Source organism: Ochotona curzoniae, unplaced genomic scaffold, assembly GCF_017591425.1.
Source record: "Ochotona curzoniae isolate NIBS_2020 unplaced genomic scaffold, NIBS_Ocur_1.0 scaffold_3208, whole genome shotgun sequence".
Lineage (NCBI taxonomy): Eukaryota > Metazoa > Chordata > Mammalia > Lagomorpha > Ochotonidae > Ochotona > Ochotona curzoniae.
The window spans coordinates 40,005,682-40,023,277 of record NW_024467106.1 but is presented as its reverse complement, the minus strand read 5'-3'; the positions used below and the strand labels follow the sequence as shown (position 1 = coordinate 40,023,277).

Genomic DNA, 17,596 nt, shown 5'->3' with positions numbered 1-17,596 from the left:
AGGACAAAGTACTAACACTTCTTCTCTCCCTAGTTTCCTGCACGTACTTTTTCATCTGCCTTTTTGAGCTCCTGCATCACACAGGGCTGCTAGTAGCCAAAGGCTCCTGCTGATCTCCAGACAGCAACCCACTGCTGCCTCAAGTCCTCAGTGTCTTTATAATTAGGCTGATGTCCAAAATGATTTGAGGACAATTCCTCTGTAAAAGCCTGACTTTCATGCTACTAGAAGAATTCTAATAGTCCCCTTTTTTATGACATTTCTTACCGTTTCCTCTCAATGGGCACAGCCACAGGTTCCCTCCTAATAAATGAAAGCCTGCCAGGGCCAACAATTACTACAGCAGGGGACAATGAGAGCAAAGAGAGAACTTGATTTGGCAAAGAGCCAAGACACTGAACACTTTGTAAATGGGAAAAGATGTAATCCTGGAAATTTGACAGAATATTTGGAGCTTTTAAATGCAAAATGGCCTTGTCCTGCCATGCCAGCATCTTATATGGGTGTTAGAGTTCAAACTGTTCCACTTAAATTCAGCTCCCTGCCAATATATCTGGGAATGAAGCAGAAGAAGGCTCAGGCTCCCTCTGCCTCTTCACCCAAGTAGGAGACCCAAGAGAAATGCCTAGCTCCTGGCTTCAGTCTGTCCCAGCTATGGCTGTTGTGGCCATTTGAGGAGTATACCAACTAATGGAAGTCCTCTCTCTCTCCCTCTCCCTCATCTGCTCCCTCACTTCTTCCTTCTCTTTCTGTACTCCTTCAAAAAGATAACGTAATAGTTACCTTGCAGGGGAGATGCCATGATCACGCAGGTGGTTTTCCCAGGGCAAGACATATCCATTGCATCCCGGATGTGCTGACTCCTGCCATTTCCCCAAGTGTGGGACACTCAAATGCATAACTTCTGGAGGTGGGGGACTGCAATAACGAAAAAAAAAAAAAAAGATAAAGTAAAACTTAAAAAAAAAAAAAAGCAAGAGGTATAGTCCGGTCCTCTCTCTAGTCTAAATTAATATTGCTGTTAGTAGAGGCATAAGCTAACATATCCGCGCGCACACACACACACACACACACACAAATTAGCAGGAGCATCGAACAAACCAAACCCTGACTCCTACTGCTGAATAACTAGAGGAGACTAACAACATAAAGATCAAGGGATTTTCATTTCTTATCCTTCCGGGTTCAATCTCAATGTAAAGTTTAAATACTATTCATCAACTGTCCATGTGTAGTCATCTTCTCATCTTCTGTTGAATTTCAGTAATTTTTGTGCCTTTTTTTTTTATAATCTCAAGCTGAAAAACAACTTTCCCCCCCTTAGGGCTTTGAGTGGCTTCAGAATTGGCAGATCCTTGAACATTCTTTCAGGAGAAAATACTAGCATCAGAATGGCTGTAAAGATAAGGCTGAGTCCCTGATACCAGAGGGCTGCTTTTAGTACATAAATACTCCTTAACTATATTCACCAGGGAACCTATTTTTCCAGACTTCTAGCTTATCATTTGCCTTGATGTTTTAGTACTATGAGCGAGGCCATTAGGTGATTCTTCAGCATTTTCTGTTTGTCACTGCCAAGCACTTGCTACTTAATCTGAACCTTGCCATAAGACTTCAATGAGCAGCGATCTTTCCAGAAACTAAACCTTATATCTTCCAAGCTGTTTCCATCTTTGGCACTTCTGCTAAAAATTTCATTGATGATGACAATTGATGCCTGGGCCATTCATACCATATATATCACTTTGTCTGTAAGTCCAGGCGATTTTAAGCTGGGATTTTCTACTTCTGGCTCTTCCTTTTATTATTTTTTTTCTATTTACAACTTCTCCACTGCACCTTGAAAAAGGTTAGCATCAGCATCAGCATCTACACCAGCAGAGAGAACAGATAAACATTACTATCATTGACTGAATACTATATATTCTAGGCACTATTTAGACACATGTTTATATCAATTGCTCAATACAATAATATCAAGATCTGTATTAGTATCATTTTGTTGAATTCTATTTTATGTAAGGTAGAATTACTTTTTACACATTACTGCTTGTGAACGTTTATGTAAGCACATTGCTATCTCATTATCCATTGTTTTAAAATCATTTTAAAAATCATTTGTTTTACATCTGTCTGTCCTTCCCCCTCTTCCCACTTTTTGCTTTAATTGGGAAAGATTTCTGTGATCTCATGTACTGTTGTTAATTTTGACTTTCAAGAGACTTACATTCAGTGTTCCCTTTGGACTTAACGATATGAACTTAACTGTAATACTGCAAGCAGAGTGTATAGATCTTTACTATCTCTAAATCTTCCTAGCCATTTGTGGAAATTCTCAGAATTTATGAATTAACTATTATCTTTACCTCCATAATCTTACTACAGCCATTTTAATTGTTCCAAAGAACAATTTTATTGTTCATTTTACAGAATTTCTTTAGAATTTTGCTAAAAGTTATAACTTGTACCCTCATTTTTTCTACTTTGATGATTTTTTCTTAAATTTATCTGTTAATTGGTGGGCATTTACAATGGGCAGCAATGTTTATTACTTGCTTAGGTCTAGTAATGACAATAATTGAACTCCACTTGCTGAGGTTTATATACAGTACATATATTTCTGGTGTATATGGGCCAAGAGATGTAATACAGACAACTAAGTCACCCATATGTAATTTCTGTGTCCCTTACACGAATCAAGTCTTGAATCCTCCACTTTCAATCCAGCTTTCTGTCTTCTTTGTTGTTGTTATTATTCTTGTTGATTTTTAAATTATTTTTATTAAGAGAAATAGACCAGATTTTTTTTATTGCTTGAGTACAGTTCCAAGAATACAACCTCATTTTCCTCACTTCCTTTCTTTGATGGCCAACTATGACAATCATATTCCAAAATGACTATTTCATTCCTATGCATGCACATATCAGAGAAAACAGATGGTATTTGTGTTTTTGACTTTGGCTTATTGCACCAAGCATGGTGGTGTCCAGGTTGCATCAATTTTATTGCAAAAGACAAGATTTCAATCCAGCTGAGTAGTATTCAGTAGTATATTTTACCATGTTTTCTTTATCCTGTCATCAGATATGACGTCTAGGTTAATTCTACATTTTAGCAATTGTGAATTGAAGTGCACTAAACATAGAGGTACCAATGGTTGTTTCACCCGCTAATTTCATTCCACTTAGATAAATTCCTAGGGATTGGTTTGCTTGGATCTTTGGTACATCTACTTTCAGATCCTTGAAGAACCTCCAGACTATGTCCCATTATCATTGTAGAGATTACCATCGATGCTAGATCCACATGCTGTTTTCCTCACATTCTCACCAACATTGTTGGTTTTTGGATAATAACCATTCTAAGAGGGGTGATGTGAGACCTCGTTCTGGTGTTTGTTGCATTTCCCTCGTTGCTTCTGATCCCACATCAATGCCTGGCTTCCATAACGGATATGTTCCTGATGATGTGATTTACACTGAGCTCTTTGCTCAAGGTTTGGCCTTCGCCATAATGACAGCTTACTTAGTGAAATTTAAAGCAAGTTATAATAAAAAAATAAGTACTTCACACAATAATGCCGACTTCCGTCTCTACCCTAAAACAAAGCATCACAGCATTTGCTTCAACATAGACCTACAGGCTCCAGGTTTGTACTCAACCCCCCTGACTTAAATTTTGAGTGCAATTAAGACCATCACAGATAATCAGGCTAAGTGGAACTATGTACTGTCTTCAGCCTGATAGCATAATATTGATCTGGTAAGCAAAGATGTCCTAAAAGAACCTCTCTGCTGGAATATGGAAGGAAGAGGAATTCTGTCAGATTTCCAAGTTTTTAGCCAGAAAGACTATTTTGTATTTCTGCCAATGACTTAAGGAAGTATTCAGGCTGACACTTGGCTGAAGTATATACACTTTGCTTTGTTGCTTCAGTGTCTTGATCATAACAAGTTAACTGACCACCTGCCTCCCAGCTGATTCTCTATAGGGATATTTCAAAATGTTCCTGAAGAATAAAATTAAACATACATTTATTTTGATATCCTACATTTTGAAGCCAGTGCATATAATTAGTTTGTTGTGAAATAAAAAATCTGTGCATGCATTTTAAAACTATTGTACCAAAACAAATCTATTTTACGTCCATTTTCCCATGAAATTTGAAGGTAAGATGTTCTCAAGTTTCTTTTCTCTGTAATATACATTTCTACACTTTTCATTTTTAATTCCAGAAACAAAATATTTTGAGCAAAGCATGCAGTCTTTTTTGAAAGTAATTGTAGCAACAACATTACTCATTCAACTCCTGTTTCTCTGTTTTAAAGGTATAAATTTGTATGACTTACTTCAAAGTTTGGCAGTTATGGGCCTATTGGTACCTTGTTTTTTGTTAGGTTTGTTAAAATGACAAGTCTCATTATTTTTCTGAAAAGATTTCTTACCATCTGCTCTGATTTGAATATGATTTGTTCCTCAAACCCATGCTGCACTTAACATTCCCAATGCATGAGCTAATTGTATGGAGCACACAACCTGACTATATTGTTCAAAGATGGGATTGTTAGAATGAAGTTAGGATTAAACAATCATATGTAACCTTCACATTTTAATCCTTGTGGTTTTCAAAGAAGAAAAAAAAAAAAAACTACCCCAAATCATGCATGTTCTCAGTGTCTTGGAACATGAGACCCTGCACCGCCTCAAATTGGCTAATAAGAAACCATCACCAATAGGCTTCTCTGAATTTTGACACTGAATATTCAAACAAACGAAAATTAAACTTATTTTCTACTAAGCTACTTTGCTCCCACAATTTCATTATAGTAATGAAAAGCTGAATAATGCAATATCTGAATCTACAATATAATTTGAAATAAGTAAACTATTGCCTTATGTTATTCAAATTATTCCGTGTTAATTTGAATTCATTGATTTTTAAAATATTTGTGAGGACTTATATCATGAATCATAACTTGAAACAATTACAGAGAATCCATTTGTTATTTCTGTCTTTACATAAAAGAAAAATATACTCTTTCCTGAAAGTTCCATCAATGTCCTCCGAATTAGAAAATGTGTGGATTAAAGCTCAATCAACTCTCAAGATTACTAAGGAAAAAATCAGCACTCCAGGAGAGCAGAGTAAGTTGGTTTCCATTATATTTCCATAATATCGTTATCAATATGGCAATACAGATACAGAGCTACTCACCCCACACAAGTACTGGAGGCATGGAGCCAGCCATGCTGACTGGGCCCCTTCAGATAGTCCTTCTTGTACCTAATTTAGTAACTTAAAAACTGCCAGGGGCCCAGAGCGGTGGCGCAGTGGTTAAGGTCCTCGCCTTGCACACCCGGGATCCCATATGAGCGCCGGTTCTATCCCGGCAGCCCCGCTTCCCTTCCAGCTCCCTGCCTGTGGCCTGGGAAAGCAGTCGAGGACGGCCCAAAGCTTTGGGACCCTGTACCCGTGTGGGAGACCAGGAAGAGGCTCCTGGCTTCGGATCGACATAGTATCGGCTGTTGCGCTCACTTGGGGAGTGAATCATTGGACGTAAGATCTTCCTCTCTGTCTCTCCTCTCTGTATATCTGCCTTTCCAATAAATAAATAATAAAAATAAATCTAAAAAAAAAAGTTGCTGGCAGAGTTAGATCCATACCTTCTCACAGAAAATGGAGAGATTGGAGTTTCCCTTCCTTGATGACTCCCCATACTTAAATTAGTAACACCTGAGTTCTAAACCTAGCCAGAGGGCTTTAAAAATTTTGCTTTGGAAAAGGAAAGAGAAAAGATATTATATGTGCATTTTGTTGTTGTTGTTTTGTTTTCATCAAATGTTTCAAGAAAAAAAAGAGGTCCCCCCCCCAAAAAAAAGCTCAACTAAACTTGAGTCAAAATGAGTCAATGTCTAGAATGTCTGCATCAATCCTTACCCTTTGTGATTGCATGTTAGTATGAAAATATCTCTTTCCATGATTTCCTATATATTAGCTATAATTCGTTAGATAGGAATCTTTATAAACTTTGCATCAACATGATTTTCATGATTGGCATAAGATTTTACAAATAATAAAAAGAAAAAAAGTTTTTCTTTCTCCCCTATAGGAACAATGATAGATTTTAATCAGATTGTTTCATTAAATTTTAAGAAAGTGAAGCCTTTCAGGAACTTAAGCCTCCCCCCTTTCTAACTCCAATCCACAAACATTCAGGAGGTGACTGCTCAATTACAAAATAAAACAGCCTAATTCATATTGCTGCATTTCCTCTACAGATGAAATTGCAATATAACCCTTCATTTCACTTTTCTTCCAAATTTTTCTTAACTCTTACTGCAAGGAACTTCTGTAGCACCCAGAATCATCCTAACACAAAGAAACTGTATTTACCCTTTTGTCATCATCCTTCACTCAATTCGAACTCTCAGCTGCCAGTGACTTGATTTTTATCACTTTGGTGATTTCTTCACAAGCACTGTGATTAGTTGTAACCTTTCGAAATTATTTTTTCATTCAGCATAATGCCTTTGAGATCCATTTACACATATTTAATCCATAAATTCTGAACTCTACAGAGGATAGAACAAATTGATTTTACTCTTTTTTAATAACTTCATACTTACTGAAAAGTTGAAATTACAGGTCAAACGCACTCGATTACATAGACTACATAGTCATCAAAATCAGGAAATTACAATGGTATTATCCAAATTGCAGATTCCATACGTTTTGTCAATTGTTGATGACAAACACAGGTTTCAGTGTGAGTTAGGATGAATGACAGTGCCCGGTGTCTGGTTTAAAATGAATGTGGACAAGTTTAAATATTAAGAATTAGGTAGATAACAGCATAACATTAAATCAAGCAAGAGGTCTTTCCAAGTTCAGGGTTCTCTGTCACACAAGCCACACAAATATTCAACCACGTCTGAATCTGCAATATTTAGTTGTCCTGGATCTTTAATTTCCTTTTACGTTCTTCCTGTGTGTTATTTTTCCCATGGCCTGACACTTTTGAAGATGTTTAAGCCAGTTACTTACAAAATGTCATTCAGTGTAGGAGTAACTGATATTTGTCCTGATTAAATGATTTTGCCAGGAATATCACAGAAGTAATGTTGTGTGATTACATCATATGAGGCAGCAAATAATTTGATTTGTTCCTTTTTGATTATGTAAATTCTGAATATGTGATTAGGATTGTGTCTAATCAAACTTTCACCACAGTGAAATTCGTTTCTTTCAAACTTACACTGAATAAGTGTAATGTGAGAAGAAAATTTGAGATTATGTAAATATTATTGTGATTAAAATTTTATCATCCATGGGCCCAGCTGCGTGGCCTAGCAGCTAAAGTCCTCGCCTTGAACTTGCCGGGATCCCATATGGGTACCAGTCTAATCCTGGCAGCTCTACTTCCCATCCAACTCCCTGCTTGTGGCTTGGGAAAGCAGTCGAGGATGGCCCAAATCTTTGGATCCTGCACCCGTGTGGGAGACTTGGAGGAAGTTCCTGGTTCCTGGCTTTGAATCGGCACAGCACCGGCTGTTGCGGTCACTTGGGGAGTGAATCATCAGATGGAAAATCGAGTTCTCTATCTCTCCTCCCCTCTGAATGTCTGACTTTGTAATAAAAATAAATAAATCTTAAAAAAAATTTCCCAGCCATCAGTGTTTTCTGGGTAAATTAAACATCTAACCAATCAGTTAATATTTGTCAACTGGCAATTTTCTTCAACTTTCTGAATCCTCTTGTTTCGCTGTCATAGGTTTCCTTCCTTGTATGCTTGCCTGTACGCATTTAAGTTACAGATAATTTGATTGTAACTTTAACCAATAAATTAAAATATGTGCATTGGAATGCACACACTATTCCTAATCAGGCTTCTTGAGAAATATTAAAACTATTTTTCCTCATGATTCTGCAGGCACTCTTTTTTTGTATGATATGTTAGTGATTCATTATACATCTCCTTTTCCTTTGACTTGAAATCAGTCAGTAATTCAAGAAGATATATATTTTTTTCTTTTGCTAAGGAATGCCATCCAGAAAACACAATATAACTCTAGACATACAGGTGCCAGCTTACTGGTAGGCATGAAGGGAAGTCCACCTTCCCTGTTACTGCTCCACTCTAGATTTTTGCTCATACTATTCTATCTGGAAGCCAAAGGACTCCCCAATAACAACTTGACATATCGAAAAGACCAGATCAGATGGGATGCTGCTGAAAGTTCTCACTGTGGGATCTCATTAAAGGAAAAAGGAGCCCAAGTTTCCCTTCTGTAACATTTTGGTAGAACAAGGCAATTTTCTAAGTGTCCTGTCTTACCCAATCAGGGTAGGTGTAGCTGTGAACAGAAAGAAAGCAGGTGAGAGAAAATCAGGTGCTAAGCTGAGCTGGAGAAGGAACATTGCCACACCAGGTGAGCCGAGCTTGCAGGAAGCCTGTGGAAAAAAGCCGGAGCTGTGTGAACAAGCAAAAACTATGGAAGAGGCCTAAGGTTAGAGCCTGCAGCCCAAGGTCAGCACAAGTAAGCTACAGGAGGGCACCCCAACCTGTGGACAAAAGCCTAGTTGATTTGGAGGCACCATAAAGAGAAGCAGAGCAGACTTCTGAAGGAGTCTTCCAAAGAGGCAGCATGTGACAAAAAGCCATATGACAAAGTTCTGGCCCAAACACCAATGAAGGGAAGCAAAATGGAGAGGAATTACATGGGCTGATGTTTATGCCCAGATCAGCACAGCCGTGTCATTGGGGACTGAGCCACTGGGGAATGAGCCACTGGGGAGCAAGCCAGCTGAGAGTGACATGGAAATAAAGGCAGAGTCAATTCCATCCCCAGAAAGTCCACATCTAATCCCTTTGAGAGACCCCAGGACCATCTGAGAGGGGGCAGTGGAGCCTAGAGGGACAAAAATCTGAATCAGGATCAGCTGCATGAGTCTGGATAGTAAGCCAGAACTAAAAGACAAATACACTTAGGTAGGCAGATATTAGGACTCAGTTGTATGGATTTCAACCCCCAGAGTGTGAGAAAAGCAGGAGGGGAGTGAAGACTGCCTGGGTAAAGATGAGTAGTCCCTGCAAGCTGTAACTCACACATCCATAGAAGGAAAGGTCAAGAGGTACACTAGAGCAGCCAGAGGTGTGGGAAGCCATGTACTTAGGACTGATGAAACGAGGGTGGGAGCATCGCTCCTGGGTGAGCAAGGCTATGAGGAGTGTCTGGCTGCATGGCAAGGCCCGGAAGAATGTCTCTGGTCACCTCATTTCTGCCTCATCCCATTGTATGGACACTCAATAACTTCTCTGATATTACCTAGAATTCTCCTGAGGGCGTTGTTGTTGTTTTTCTGCAAATGTGAAATGATTCCTGCAACTGTTACAACACCTCAAACTGATCAATCATGTTATGGTAAAAGCATCTTTAGCAATGTAAGGCAATGATACACAGCTAAAAGCATACAATAGTACAATTGAGCCCACAATGTCTCCAAATATCCTGTTATGTGCCCACATTTGTCCTTGAGCTTGCCCTGATATAAGTAATGTTTTCCTTAAGAAATGGCTTGATAATATCTTGGAACAGATGGCAATCATGGAGATACAAAGAGTTTGTTTACCATGCAGCCTCAATCTGTTATAACACATGAAATGATGCATTTGAGTTTCTCACCACAGAAAGCAGAAAGTATATCGGACATCTTCTAAGGGAAACAAAATATTGTGAACCCCCACTAAAAAAATGGCTTAAAACATTTACCTGGGCCCGGCGCGGTGGCGCAAGTGGTTAAGTCCTCGCCTTGCACGCCCGGGATCCCATATGGGCGCCGGTTCTAATCCCAGCAGCCCCGCTTCCCTTCCAGCTCCCTGCCTGTGGCCTGGGAAAGCAGTTGAGGACGGCCCAAAGCTTTGGGACCCTGCACCCGTGTGGGAGACCCGGAAGAGGCTCCTGGCTTCGGATCGGCATAGTATCGACCCGTTGCGGCTCACTTGGGGAGTGAATCATCGGATGGAAGATCTTCCTCTCTGTATCTCCTCTCTGTATATCCGCCTTTCCAATGAAAAAATAATAAAAATAAATCTTTAAAAAAAAAAAAAAACATTTACCTTATATTGGCTTATATTTATAAGGGCTTATATTTAGGGAAAGAAAACGGTTTATAAAAACTTCTACCTTATATTGGCACTCATATTCAGGGAAAGAAAACAGTTCATAAAAAAGAAGTTTCTTGTAAAGGCCTTCTGTTTGTAGAAAGGCTGATTTGCCCTGATCCCTTTCACTGCCTTTTAACAAAAGAAAGAAAAAAATTGAATCAGTACTAGGTGAATGTGATGGTAATTAATGCATGATTGATTATAAGATTTAATAAAGAATCTATGATATATGCCTTTATAAATTCCTTTCATTTATGAGCTTACTTTTTAATTCTGTGCTCTTGATAATTTAAGTAATATTTGTTTAGGTTAAGTGACAATTGATTTTGGATATATGAAAACCACTTGTCACTATGTAACCACATGTGCTGCCAACCGTGGACTTCCTGGCTTCACCCAGCTCACTGCAGGTTTGAATGAGTAATGGCTTGCTGAAAATATTTTCTCTGAAGTAAAATAATAATGATGTTTTTTAGCATTGTTTTTGCAATCATTATTTTATAGTTAAGAACAATGAAACAATTGGATGTTGTGCAAAAGCTTGTGATGATTTATGTATAAGTAAAGAAGGCAACTTTTCTGAGTTGTCCGTTATGGACATCATGCTGTAGTGGTCCACATCTCTCCTCTTCTTATCTTCTCACTGATCCATGCATCATTTGCAAGCTGTCAAGTCAGCAGGAGCAGGTCTCCGGAACAAGGGAACCACAGAATGGAATCAGAGAACAACAAGTGCTGGAAGGTTGATATTTGAGGCAGCCATGGGAGACATGGGAAAGAGCAAAGTCACTGACCTGTACCTGGGTTCACCTCAATATGGGTCCAGCAGTGGGATGTGAAAGAATGGGGCACACTTGATTGGGCATGCAACTCGATGGCTCAATAGCCACAATGGTGCCTGTCTCAACCCTTGCAATGGCACTACAGCATGGGAGAACAGCAATCTTATAGTGTCTCCAGTGACTTGATGGAAGTCAAAGAAATGTGGCTTGATGAAATTCAAAGGGACACTGTTGCCAGAGAGCAACAAATAAAGGGAATTAATCTTTAAAATCCAAAGAATCCCTCCTTCAACTCGCATCACCACCTCCCCTCAAAAAAAAAAAAAAAAGACGGAGGGGTCTACATACTCATCTAAAAGACTCAAGGTAAACCATGCACAACTTATTTGTATCCAAGAGCAACAGTTATGTACTTACTAACTAGGGCAGATAAATAAAAGATCAAAGCAAAACAACGTAGTTTAAAATAGAGCAGTAAGTCCAGGTAATGGTACCTGAAGCTTTCCATGAATGACCAGCACAAAAGCCCAGACATCATATTCCAGAACCTGAAGCAAAATGAAACAAAGAAAAAGAAAGAAAAGCTGTCAGCCCAGAATAACTTATCCATCAAAGGTCTCATTTGTCTTTGAAAATGAAATAAAAATAACTCCAAAGCAAACATAAGTGGAAAGAAAAAGCAAACGTAAGTGAGAAGAATTTGCTGCTAGTCTAGTCCTATAAACATTACTCAAAAACATACTGATGACAAAAAAAAAAAAAAAGAAGTAGCCACTTACACCTACGGCAAACGGGTAGATATACCCAATAAAACCACAAAAAAAAACCTAAATCAAACAAAAGGAAACCAAATAGAAAAATAACAGGACCAGATAGCTACCTGTCAACATTAAGCCTGAGCACAAATGACCTACACATACCAATCAAAACATGCAGATCAATGGACTAGATAACAAACAAACAAACAAACAAAAAAACATAACCAGTCTGTTGCCCACAAGGGATGCATCTCATTGTCAAAGATACATGGAAATTGAACTTGAAAGAATGGAAAGGGTTATTAAATGCAAACACAAAGGGAAAAAATCGAGCTGGTGTAGTGATTTAATATCAGGAGATACAGATTTCAGTATGAAAAGCTTTAGAAGAGATGCAGAAAAAAACACCACATATTAATAAACGGATTCACGTAGGAAGAAGAAATAATGATAATACATGTAAGCACATCAAATGCTAGTGCACCTGGCTACATGAAACTTTTGACAGACCTAAATGAAGATGTAGACCACAATACAATAATACTGAGGAACCTCAGCATTGAACTAACACTGGTAGGTCGATGAGACAGAAACAATGCAACCAATGGGCCTAACTGAGATCTACAACACCTTTTCATCCTACATGAAGTTGCTTTCGCAGTCCTACTGGAGAATCCCAAGGTGAGACGATGCAGATCCCGTAAAAGACCACCAGATAAAAGACACAACCATGACTCAACCAACGGATCTATTTATTGAATCTATTAATAGTGAAGCTTATATATTGGGCAACACATAGAAAACCCAGAGCATTAGTAACAATGACCTGATTGGTCCCCCAGCCACTACCCCTACCCCCAGCCACCAATCAACTTAATGATCAGTTTTAGATATAACCCTTCCTGACCAGAATAATCTGCACGCCAGACCGGACCACAAAATCTCACAATTAGTTCCCTCATTTCACCACTGCAAGGTGGGGATATTTCCCCACCTTCCAAGCAGAGGAAAACAGGACATGTATGTCCATTTCTGGGCCACCTGTGAGCCTTCATGTCAAAGAGGGGCTTCAGTTTGCTAAGCCCCTTGTTGCTTTTCCAGGGTGCACAGTGTGCTGAGCCCTCTGGCATAGGCCAGAAAGGCTCAAATCCACAAATGACTACTAACATCTACCCCCCTCTGTATTAAATTGAAGGTCCGCAACTAGTACCTCTGTTAGGTGGGCAGTATTTTGTTCTGCCCGACTGAGGCAGGAGAATATCAGCAGTTAGCAGCAGGTCCTGAATCCCCAGATGGCAACCACAATGATGATAAGGACACAAGGGTAAAAACAGACATAATGAGTCCCCACCAGCAATCAAACAAACCCTGGGTAAAGGCAGTGGATGTCAGCATGGACACACGGGTGGAATCAAGGGTCAGAATGTACAGGGTTAGGTTGTCGATGGCTTCTGTGGTTTGAACAGTTTGGGTTAGGGCCACCCCTGCTGTGACAGTGCAGTCAATAAACATAGGAGCATGTGTAGGAGAGAGAGAAGTGAAGGAAGTATCTACACGCTTCTAAATTTGTGTGAATGAAATATATGGAATTTGTTCATTTTATATAAATAAAAAAAACCTTTTAAATAAAAACATTTCCTAAATTTTTGTTGAAACACCTAGTTGAATTTTGAAGTAGATAATGGGAATTTTATAAAAAATAGAACCAGAGGAGCATTTTTTTTCCAGTGGATGAGATATTAAAGACTTAGTTCCAAATACCAACAAATTTAGCATTTATAACATATTATTTTCAAAATGCATTTTGTATTTTTTTTTATTATAGAAAAAGGTTAAGATTTCTGGTCATTCCACTTACTTTCCTCTGTCCCCACAGTTACTTCAGAGTGGATCAAGTGCATACTACATGAATGTTAATACATTTGTTTTTAAAGATTTATTATTTATGTTTCTTTGAAAGCCAGTTTAGGCTGAAGTCTCATGAATGACGTAAAAATGGTAAAGAAAGTCAACAAATGCTTTAAAGGTTCATAACAAAGTTGGTGTTAATTAGAAAAATGTTTAGCAGAGTTTGTGAAAATATACTTGAATACAAATAAGCAACTCAAGAAACCAAAATTAAATATTTGATCAAAATATCAAGCTGCTATTTAGACATGCATGGATCACTGAATGTGGCAAGCAAAGTCAATGCTCTTTTTTCAGAGTTGATATGCTGAAACAGAAATCTGTTCAAATGTATCTTACCTGGTACCATGATTGGGATGTATTTTGAATGGCACACAAGTGTATGTGTTGAAATTTAATTCTCTTTATGCAGTATACTAAGGATAGACAATATGATTGTCGTATTTGGAGTTTGGGTTCTTGAGAATAGGTTAGGATTAAATAAATTGTGTGGGCGGAGCCCCCATGATTAGATAATGGGAACTGACAAGCAGAGGGAAAGAGCAATGAAGGCATGTGCAAAGGCATGGTTTCTATCTCTTGCCATGTGATACTTCTCACTGGATTAAGATTTTGTCATAAAGAAGGCTGTTACCAGTTGATGCTTGCAATTCTTGCTCATTCAAAACTGTGAGTCAAACTAAACCTCATGAGATTATAAATTTTTCTTATGCAATGTGGAGCAGCCTGATACATCTTGCAGAAAAATAATAATTACAAAATGTGAATAACACTAATGAGTCTGAGATAGGAAAGTATCTTTGATCATCTTTCTAGGGTGAATATAATCATTTAATTTCTTAAACATAGACAACTTCAGAGAGAGAGATGACTGTAGGATAAATGAAAGATGAGGCATTTCTGACTTTAAAAATGGAGAAAGGAAGCCACAAACTAAAGAACATATGTAGATTATTAAGATGGAAAATGCAAGAAAACTTGCAAGTATAACTTGTAGAAACAAAAAAATATTATAAATATATCATTTTGCTTAGTTACATTTCTATTGAACTTCTGACCTACACAACTGTGAGATAGTAAGTATATGTAAAGAAATTATTAGCAAGGCTGGTATCATAGTTCAGTGGATAAAACTTCTCCTTCTTATTCCAGCAACCCATAATGGATGATGGTTTATGTCCAGCTATTGTATTTCTTACCCAGGTCCTGGCAATGACTTAGGACAAGTAGCAGCAGACAACCCACGTGTTTGGCCCTCATTTTGCCACAGGGGAGATCAGGAAGAAGCTGTTGACCTCAGTCTGTATTTGCCAATGTGGCTAAATGGAGAGTAAACCAGAGGATGGAAGACTCTCTCTCTCTAACTCCTTAAAAATAATTTTTAAAAAGATTTTAAAAATATTGTTGATATCAGGCCCAGCACAGTAGGCTAGCAGCTGGAGTTTTCAACTTGCATGCGACAGGATCCCATACAGATTCTGTTTCTAATCGTCGCAGCTCTGCTTTCCATCCAGCTTCCTGCTTGTGGCCTTGGAAATCAGTAGAGGACGGTCCAGGCATTGGGACCCTGCACCCACATGGGAGGCCTGGAAGAAGCTCCTGGCTTCATATCAATTCAGCTCTGGCCATTGAGTTCACTTGGGAAGAGAATCAGCAGAGAGAAGATCTTCGTCTCTGTCTCGTCTCCTCTTTGTGTATCTGACTTTCCAATAAAAAATAAAAATAAATCTTAAAAAAATTATTGGTAACAGGAAAACTAAATTGAAATGTGCAAGTGTTGCAATAGATGCTATTAAATACATAAAGAAGTTTGAATTATGAATTATGTGATGAGCTCTTTTTAAAAAAGAAAAAAAAATTAAAAAGGAACCAGTGTTTGACAACTATGACATAAAGTCGAAACCCAAAGCATACAGATGTTAAGTGATAAAAGAGAACGGGTTAGATGGGCTCTTCAGTAAAATAGCAGAGAACTTCCCCGACTGGGTGAAAGAAATAACCATCCATGTACAGAAAACACGTTTATTTCTTAACAGACATGAGCAGAAAAATTTTAACCGTGCCATATTATACCCAAGATTTGAACAATGGAATATAAAGACTTTAAAATGCACACCAGGGGAAATGTCAGATTACCTTAGTGGGTCTCTAATTAAAGTGACAACTGATTTCTCATCACAAATCCCACAGGCTAGGACAAAAGGGCGAGACACAGTACAAGTCCTAAACAACAAAAACAAGCCAAACCAAACCAAAGTTTTCAACCCATAACATTGCATTTTGCAAAGACATTATTTATAAATGAAGGGGAAATACTTTCCAAAACAAACAGAAATTAAAACAATCTGGCACCACATGCTAAAACTTACAAACAATATTGAGGATGCGTGCACACAGACGTGAAGGTGATGGTCATCAGCATGAGTGAATGGGAAGGCAGAATATCTCCTAGCAAAATGCCAAGGAAATAAAAACAATCTGTCAGAATATCGAATTTCAAATTAGGTCAGGAACTGCGGAGTTAGAGCAGAAAGAAGGCTGAATAAAGCTAAAAATTATAGTCCTCTTGGATCAAAGACTATTTTTTCCCTTTTGCTGCAAAAAGCTTTAACAAAAACCTCCTTTATTCTTTACTTGTTCTTCTGATTTTATCCCATGTGTCACAAATATCCAAATTTGGAGGCTTGTGCTCTGTTCTTCTCCTCTCATCAACATCTTTCATTAATTTTGTATAATCTCCCATCCAAGTACTGACCAGGTCTGACCCTGCTTAGCTTCCAAGATCAGACAAGATCGGACGCGTTCAGGATGGTACGGCCATTGACAATTTTGTATAATCTAGAGTCCATAGCCCATCCTTCCATTACCTTGTTTTAATTGACTGGATATATGTTGTCCTTCTCACATACTCAAAATGCTGATTTTTAACATCTTAAATTAAGAAACAATGAAACACCACAAAGACCCAAAACACCACAAATAAATGCCACAAAGAAGTTATGAAGTATTTATTTGACACATGTGTACAACTGACTGAATATCTGCTAATGCATATAATATGTATAAGAAACAGGGGGAAACAAAACATGAACAGGTAAGTGTACTTCAGCAATAATATAAGCTAGAAAATGAGCAAATCTTACAAGTCTCTATAGTCTCCATGAAGGATTTGAACTGATTTAACAGGTAAAATAACGTCCCTTGGGTAGATGAATTGGGGAAAAAAAAATCTAATGAGACACGTAGCTTATAGAAAGCCATAGATAGAGACAATAACAATCAATTTCAGACAATAAATGCAATAAAATGGCATTCTTCTTAATGCAATTTATAATGATGCACATTTTATACAATTGCTAGTATCCTCTTCTTAAATAATTTTTTCTCAAAACTGTACACACTGCCTGCTATAACTTTGGTTCTCAGTTTGTATTCACATTCAGGTATCAATATTATCTATGTCAACTTCATATAAGTATCTATATGGTTAACTTCATTTTATTCCTACTTCTATTTCCTCAGTTAATGTTTCTAATGAGACTTACATTGCAGTGGAGCAAGTTAAGCTTCCACTTGTGGTGCCAATATCTCATATTGGAGTGCCAGTTCAAACGTGTGTTACTATGCTTCCAATTTATCCAGCTTCCTGCTAATATTCCTTGAAATATAGGTAGCTGGTGGTGGTTCAAACACTTGGACTCCTGGAACCCATGTAGAGATTGTGGCTCCTGTTTTCAGCCTAAACTGTTGAGGAAAATTAGAGGATGAGCCAAAAGATACAAGATGGAGATTTTTTTCCCTGTACCCCACCCTCAATTCCATATTCATTTCTTCCCTCTTATTCTTTCTTTGATGCACTGCCTTTCAATTAACTAAATCTCCTTAGAAATATTTACACTTTTTCTTTTATTGGAAAGGAAGACATGCAGAAATAAGGAGATACAAAGTTCTTCCATCCACTGTTTCATGCCCCAAATGGCT

General features: G+C 38.1%; 1 pseudogene; it reads left to right on the top strand.

Moving 5' to 3' along the window:
* The first annotated feature begins 775 nt into the window (after positions 1-775).
* On the top strand, positions 776-923 carry LOC121145178 (annotated as a pseudogene).
* Positions 924-17,596: the final 16,673 nt, after the last annotated feature.